This window comes from Zea mays, chromosome 2 (assembly GCF_902167145.1).
Source record: "Zea mays cultivar B73 chromosome 2, Zm-B73-REFERENCE-NAM-5.0, whole genome shotgun sequence".
Lineage (NCBI taxonomy): Eukaryota > Viridiplantae > Streptophyta > Magnoliopsida > Poales > Poaceae > Zea > Zea mays.
In genome coordinates this window covers 133,984,301-133,992,991 of record NC_050097.1, presented here as the reverse complement: position 1 = coordinate 133,992,991, position 8,691 = coordinate 133,984,301, and the positions used below count along the sequence as shown (strand labels likewise).

The 8,691-nt window shown below is 43.8% G+C and overlaps 1 pseudogene; it reads left to right on the top strand.

The window, feature by feature from the left end:
• Positions 1 to 814: 814 nt before the first annotated feature.
• LOC103646976 (uncharacterized) lies at positions 815 to 5,255 on the top strand (annotated as a pseudogene).
• The last annotated feature ends 3,436 nt before the right edge of the window (positions 5,256 to 8,691 follow it).

Genomic DNA, 8,691 nt, shown 5'->3' with positions numbered 1-8,691 from the left:
GTAACACCCCAGGTGTTTATATTCTACTCGACAACGAGTACGGATTTAAGCACGTGATATCAGTAAATAAGACGGACACTAAGGTCTAATTATTTTTGCCTATCGCGATTTTAATATCACATCTGTTTCGTTTGTCGCGAGTGCGACATCGTTATTATTTTTATTTGTCCGGGCTCTTCCTGAATTTTCGTGTTGTTCGGAACATATTTGTTCTGAAAATCGGTGCGTCCGGTGATTATTTAAAATACATCGCTCGCGCAAATACGAATTTGGAAGCTCGACCCACTGGGTGATTTTATCCCGGGCAAATTAGTCAAACTCGACGACTAAGTTTTCGGGGTAAAATAATTTAATCCCTTTTTTGTTATCTGTGACATCGCGTCTACGGATTTCAATTGAATTGTTTAGTCGAGTATTCGAGTAGCAAATGGAAATCATCTGAAGTCAACTGAATTAAATCACGCAGAGCAAAATTAACAAAGCCGGAATATGTTTAATTCGGTCTGTTGTCTTTCGCCTTGATTTTAAAAGGGCGCATCAACGGTATGAATTCATCCGACTCCCGAGTATTCGTCAAATCAAAATTGTGTCACAATTACTATCTACATCGTAAACATTGCTAAGAAAATCGGAACAGATAAGTTTTTATCCGAGTTCAACCAAATTAGTAGCATCTCAAGTATCGTATTCTGGTAATGTTTTGGTCTGATTATGTCTCACCAAAACTCTAATTCTAATACTAATATTCTTTGATAAAGAGAGAAGAAAAGAAATTAAAAAAAAGAAATATCCTAGCCGCTGTTTTCTCTCTCCAACGATTTTTTTCATCTGCCGCCGCTCCCTCGTTCTCCTTATCCAGTGGTTGCCGCTCAAGCCTATGGAAAAAAAATCTCCAGCCGTGAATCTCCAGCGTGCTCTGGATTTAGCCATGGAGCTTATCTCCCACCGCCGATCGCTGATCTTCCTGGCCGTGCCGCTCAACGTGTGAAGAAAAATCCCACCACCCGGCCGTGGTTATTTCCAGTGCGCGCTGCTCTTCTTCCAGCCGGCGCTCGCCCTGGGTCACGCCCTCGACTCCGCCCGGCGCCCGGCGCTCGGACCGCGCCCCTCTGCTCGCTTGTTCCAGATCGCCCATGCCGCGACCCCCAGTTTCCTCCCATGCCAGCGCGTCTCCCATCCCCTGCGTTTCCTCTCTGCTGAGCTCCCATGGCAGTTCTCTGGAGCTTCCTCGCCGCGCGCAGCCACTCCCTTCTCTCTCCTGCTCCCTCGCCGGCGTACCTCCCTGCGTGCTCCTCCCGTGCAGCTCGCCGAGCTCCCTCAAGCTTCTTAGTTCGTCCGCCCGCGAACGCCCATGGCGCGGTCGCTTCTCTGTGCACGCGCCGTCGCCCTGATTTCCTGCTCCCAGGCTCCAACTCAAGTTCGCTTGACCGCGCGTGTCCCAACGCCGCACCCTGCAGCCTCCTGCTCTGGCGCCCAGCTCCCTGCGCCGAGCGCTTCTTCTTTCCCTGTGCCCTCCCCTTGCTTCTCTCTTCCAGCTCGCTCAGCCAGCGAGGTCCCTCCCATGTCTACCTGCTCGCAGTGCCTCTGGTTCCGGCTGCAGTTCGGTGCTTGGAGCTCCCTATCCGTCCTCTCTCTGCCGAGCGATTTTCTTGCGCGCGCGCGCAGCTCCGGCTCGTTCGCGAACTCCTTGTCCGCGAACTCCTCCCATCCGTGCCAGTCGCCGTTTCTAAGATCGATTCCAAGCTGCAGTGTGCCCAGCTGCTTCTTCCTCTTCCCGTGGCGTCCATCTTCCTCGGCTCCTTTCAGCTCGGATCCCTACGCGCGGAGCTTTTCCCCTAGCCAAGATCGTCCTTGCGCACTGTCGTCGCCTAGTTCGCGTCCCGCTCTTGCTCCAGCTATGGCGTTTCGTCGTCGCAGTTCCCTGTCCTCTACGCGCTCTATTTTTTGTGCGCGCGTGCTCGTCGTCTCTGTTCCAGCCGTCCGCACAATTTTCTCTGCTCCCTTGCCATGGTCGTCGCGTGCCTACGCGCAGCTCGCTGAGTTCGACCTCTGTTCTTCCTGCGCCCAACTCCATGCGCGCGCTTTGCTTTCTACGCGCTGGCCACAGCTCGGAGTTTCCCTGCGTGATGTCACAAAATCCGCTTATTGTTGATGTCGCGCTTCGTGCATCGTGTGCTCGACGGAGGTCCCAAGCCCGTGGACAGCACACGCGCAAGCTGACGCGTGGGTTGCAGAATCGCGTGCGATCCTACCCTATGAATTCGTCATGACGTCGGGTGGCGAGGAGATGGGAAGTCGATCAGTTTTCAGTCAGATCCAATGGTGGAACAGCAAGGCTCGTGCGACACTCGTCAGACGCTCGACCACAAAGCCTAATTCTGGAGTGGCTACTCCGTCTTCTTCGTCGTATGGAAATCGTCGCGCTGACACGTCGAGGTCGTCGATCGTCATCCTCGTCTACGCCAAGCCCCCAAGCCGTGAAGACGCTCTGGTGTTGGCCACACGTCACCAACTTGACAAAAAGGAATCCCACGGATATTCGGTCAAGAATGGAAACTGTGTGCCTCGCTCGCCGGACGTGCATGATCAACGACGTCAGCCGGAACTCGTAGTCGTGCTTGTGACTATCGCGTCGAATTAGTCAAGGTAAGTTGATTCGTATTCCCGTTAACTAGGTCTATAAATAGAGTAAATAGAATTATTGGTCTCAATAAATGTTATTAATTAGCATGCTTATATTGTGATGATCGATTTAGATAAATCGAAAAATCAAGTAATTAAGGTACATAGTTTAAAGAATTAATAAAAACCTAGGAATAAAAATAGATATTCTAGTGTTGTTATGTCAATTTGGTTAATGGATGTAGTCGATGCCCTGCTGTGATATCCATGATGCTTAATGCTTGGTTTTAAGTGTTTCGTCCTTTTTAGCGTAGATTATCTATCTCGTACTATGTATACTCGTGCTCATACATGTGCATCGTGCATCTCATGAGGTACGATAAATAATCGCGTGATGCGGAAGATAACCCAAGTCGACCCCAAGCGCGGGCTAATCCGCAGGATGAAGCTGATGAACTAATCTGAAGATGGATAGACGAAACAAGTATCAGAACAAGGATGATCGTCAAGTGGACGTCACCTAACAACACTAACCTAGTGTTATTCAGGTAAGCCCCGGTGCATTTGCCACCTCCTTGTGTTTTTAAATCTTTATCACATTGTTTGATGCATTAGGTGATAGGAGTTGTGTGCTAAACCATTGATGCATTTCTTTCCTTGAAATTGATTACCCTTCCTTGATACCCGTTTTGAAAAGAATTTTATGATGCTTAGCCTTGCTTTAGAAAAACAAAATGTTTTGTTTTAAAACAAAAGTGATGCTACAAATTGGATGGGAAGTTTCAAAAATAAAACTTGATGGTGAATCCATCAGGGCCTTGATGGATTCAACATCGGAAAAGATGTACCTCTGCCAGGTATCAAACTTTGGGGTTAAATAATAAAGCTGAGACTGGGTGGGTGACTTGCACGAGAAAGGAGTCTCGGTGTAGTGTCTCCGTCTGAGTCGTTTAAGGACCGTACCGATTGTTGGCCTGCTGATCTAGGACCTTTTATCTGGCCACATACCTCGTCATGGGTAAGCTTGAACCCGGCTATTCCATACATGAAAAGACAATCGCGCACTGGGAGTGGAGAGATGGCGAGAGTGGCACGTACCCTCCTGGCAAAGGACCGCCTAAAAGGGGTGGTGTGCTCTCGGGTGGCGCGGACCTGTTTATGTGGTGGAGGATCCGTGGGATTGGTAGACATGTGCAAAAGAGTTAAGGGAAGCATATGTCGTGTGGTTGGAGATCCCCAGCTGGGTATTAATCGATTCGGATCGCCGCTACTTCTCGGATATGAAGACTGGATCGCTGCCCTTCATCGTAGATAACAAGCGAAACAAAAATTGGATTTTAAAAGAAAGCTAGTGTAGGACAAGTGAATGCTCTAGATTAGGCAAATCTAGATTCAAGAAAAGTACTTAACTTGTGATGTAAAATTTTGGCTTAAGGGTCCACTTATAGTAAGCTTTTTTGCAAAACAGAGTCTTTGATTATTGATAAGCAATACCTTGACTCCCTCTAGCTAGCATACCCTTGAGAGTCTTTTCTTTAGTCGGGTAAGTCTTGCTGAGTAATTCCGTACTCATGGTTTTATTCCCTGTTGTTTTTTAGGTTATAGTTTTGTGCTGCTGATGATGGTGTTAAGTGCCGGTGGGCTCGGCCTTCTTATAAGTCTAAGTAACTCCTCTATACTTCTTATTGAGGATGGTCACTTGAGCTAGCATTAATTTCAAACTTATACTTTTATAATCACTCTGATGAATATGATGTAAAATTTGTGTAACTTGTAAAATTTGTGTAACTTGTAAAATTTGGTAATAAGATTTCCGCTGCAAAAATGTTGGTGTGTGTGATTTGTGTTACTTAATCTCGTGATCCTGGTTATAAGTGGTTTATCCGGGGTCCTTGGGACACTCGGACGAATCCTGTTAAGTTATTTGGTGTACATGCATAGCCGTCTGAGGTCTTTGAGACAAGGACAGGTGCATGTGGGTCCAATAACTTGGGAGGTTCTGCCACAGTATCAATGTAATATTAATACTGTTAATATTCATATATGTTTTATCGAATGTAAATACAAATAAATTAATGAGATGCAGTTACTGTCTTCATCCTTTCGCATTCCTATTCACATATTAAATGATGAAGGTATGTCCTTCTTGACCTTCGTCTGATGAGCATTATACCCATGTGGAGATAATGCTTCGGAGGACGAAGGTCCATAATAATTAACAATTGTGTTGCCTTGTTCTTGACTTACAACATTTGAGAACAAGTGACCAACAATGCCACTTCCCAAAAGTTTATCTCAATGAAAGTAGACTCTCACTTTCGCTAAGTAGATCCCTTCTATATGATTTTGCATATCATAGCATACATATATTTTATGCATTGCATTTGCTAGACTGCAATATTGCGGACGGAGAGTATGTGATGATTCCGGAGCAAAGAGTTGAACAAGCAGAAGTCCAGGAGCCAACTCCCGAACCTACCATAGAAGAACTCCTTGTTGCACCTGCACCTCAAGGCAAGCCTCGATTTTCTACATAACCTTTAATATGCTATTTTACAACAATTACTATTTGTAGGCTTGTACTGTGCACTTGACTATAGGAATTGTTTGAAACCCTAGTTGCATGAACTCAGGTTCCTTTTTGAGATGGATACTAGTATGCTAGGTCGAGTAGTTGCTTTGCTAATTTAAGATCTCGATAGAAGTCGAGTGATTTTTCTAGCACTCACGTGAGGTTAGGAATTGGTTGTATTCATCTTGATAATGAGAACTTTGATTGTCTTTGGATATGGGTCCTAGGTGGATTCCATGTCTATGAGACGGAAATGGAATTAAGGATTAATGTGTGGTACTGCGAGTCCAGCATTTTATCGTACTAAACACATGTCGAAAAATATGGTAACTGATAAGCCTAGTACATGATTGAACCTACCCACAGACTTTCCCCCTCATTGGTCTTGAGATGGAGTCAGTCTCCCATGCTAGCTATGGTGGGTACAAGTGCGATCATTGCACGGCGGTAGCCGGGTCAGTGGAGCATTGTATGCCAAGGTTGTGAGCAATGTTCTATTGATGGGGAATTGATGGGGACGGTTGACATGTGTTTGTACGGAGTGCCCTGACATGTCGTGTGTTTAGGTATACCTTGCAAGGTTAAAACTCGATTCGAATCGTCTGCTTCTCGCAGCTAATGAGACTGCTTGAACCATGCTGCTACATCGAGCAAGAAGTGAAATGAGGTTTCTTAAGATAAAGTGTTGATTGCATTAAATGCTTGTTACCATGTATATTTAGAAGGAAGCAAACCTAGTTTAAAGAATATTATAGAACTTGAATAAGGTAAAACTTGACTAAGACTCAGCTAGTGCTTTTGGTAAACCAAACACCTCAGCCAAACGACCTCATGGTTTAGAGGTGGAGGAGCAGACTCCTCATACGGGGTAAGTCTAGTTGAGTATTAGTATACTCAACCTTGCTTGTGGCATAATTTTATAGGTTTATTGTAAGAGATGGTTGATGGTGTGACTTGGCCAGCCACCCTGCCACCGGGTTAGACGGTCGAGTGGGATGCTGCCTCAGCAGAAGAGGGTCAGGAGGAGTAGTGGGGCTGGCTTCGTCCTACTCCCCGTTTATCATCGTTAGTCGTTATCCACTGCACTAAAACAATGTTTCTAAATGTTGAACTCTGTTTTATGTAATAGCTAAAGTACTTCTAAAATATGTGGTTTTATGATTTATTGTATTTCTCTGTGTCTCACCTTCGTGTGAGCAAGTGTTACTCGATCCATGTTAGTGGACTAACAGTTTATTCTGATTTAAGTGTATTGTTGCCCTATGGCGATACTTCAGCACTTAAGCTGGAATAATCTGGGTGGCTTCGCCATACCCAAGCCACCAGACGTTTCTTTTAAAAGAACCTTTGAGATTTTATATATTCTCGATTAGGTCCTTCCACCTATTAAGACCATCAGTAATAGGTCCCTGGTTCTTATGGTTAGGTCCCTGGAGTCTGTTTTTCTTTATAATTTAACCCTACATTAGTATTGTGGCTATAAAATTATCATTTCAAATCCAAATAAATTGGTTCTTGTTTTGTTAGCTTCCTAGAATTATGCTAAACACTTTAAGATTACTCTTATAACAGTTTCATAACATCTAAAAATTGGATATCTCTAGATTAATCATAATAACTAGAATTATGTTTTCCTGGCAAAGTTTTTTAAAATTAAAAAGAGTGGTTTTGTTTCCAAAACAAATCTATGATCAAATAATAGACTAAGTGCCCTTTTTCCATGAATGTATTTATATGTGCCTTCTCTTGTTTAATGATTGGTGTATGCTTATTGGATGTTGTATGTTTATTTTATTTTGCATGAGTGCTATAAGAAGATACTTTCGTGCTAGACAATCAGGATCAGTTCAAAGAGGAACCGCAAGATTTCTATGAAGAAGGCAAGTGGACTTCTTCCCCTGCATTTCTAATTGATCCCAATTCATCATGACAACTAAGTATACCATTTTATGGTATGCATAACTTGATGGAATTACCTACATAGGATTTACTAGTTGTTACCAACACATACCTTGATTAAACTTAAGTTTTATACTTCGCATATTAGTTGGTATTGCTTCAACTCAGATTAATGATGTCACTCCCTTTTATGCTATTAATGTTCCAAGGTTTAAGTTTGTGCTATTATCATTCTTAATTTGATAATTAATAGGAACATGTGTGTTAATTGGAACATGGAGTGACAACGCATGAAAATAGTGCAATCACGAGTGCCATATGGTCTAGATTTGGAAACTAACCTGATATGCTTAGTGCTTAGTAACTTTACCAGAAATATGGTCAAATGGGGAAGCGGTTGATGGTGGCAGCTCATGTTAACATGGACACGTAGTCTTGGCTAAGCTACCTCGCCCAAAGGGCCTCCACACCGACTTAGAATCCTTGCGGGTTGCTTTGTACTAAGTATGTTTTGTGAAAGCCTCATAGTGGATCCCTAGCCATTCACCTTGGAAGTGAATAGGGATATGCGAACCCAGTCTAGAAGGGATACACGACTTGTGGGTAAAGTTGTACACCTCTATAGAGTGTATAATCTGATATATTAGTCATGCTCATGGTTAAGAGCAGCCTGGACCCTCACATGATAATCGAACTTGAAGATGGAGATTAAATTGCTATTCCTTTTGGATTCAAGTGGTTCACTTAACTGTTTTTGCTTAAGTGGTTCAAGATGATGATTAATGTTACTTATTAGTTGGGTTTTGGGGATTTTTACCCTTAGTAAATAGGTGTTGCTAATAAAAGTTTGACCAACTAAAATGTTGACAGCATAACCTCTTAGCCATCCTTGCTAAGCTTTGCATCTTTCCACCCTCTTGCTGAGCTCCCGCCGTAAGTGTGATCACCCTTGCTAAATTTTGGTCAGAAGGATGTGAAGAAGAAGGCTTTGAGGAAGGCGTTGACGAATTCTAGATCTAGCGATGCGCCGGTCAACTTCCTATGGGAGATCACCCATGAGAACTGTTGTGTTTTGATGGAATAATGTTTAAGACAATTTTGTCAATGAGTTGTAATAAGTACCCTATTTCTATTCATGTTTCAAGCATTGTCTTAAGATATTTTACACTTGTGACGTCAACATATGTGTGGAAACGGATTCTGACACACATATGCTATGCATTCGGTTTTGCCCCTAAAACTGGGTGTGACACCTGCCGACCCTAAAGAAGCCATAAGATCTCTTCTCCCCAACACGGTCTCTCCCGAGATACGAGATCTAGGTTTCTACGAAGAAGAAGAAGAAGGCTCTATGTTATCACATACCGCTTGGGCCCCAGGCACAGACCATCCGAAAGCACGCAAAAGAAGGAGTAGCTCCTACAGCGAGGTCGTGGACCGTCTAGCTTTACATCGCCACTACCTGGCTCGATTTCTTTGTCGAATGTCTCAAACACTCAGCAAAGACCTTTTTGCAAAGTGTTACACTCGGCAAAGAACACTTGACAAACATTTTATCGGTAAAGAGTTCTTTAGTGGGTGTTTTTTCGGGCACTCGA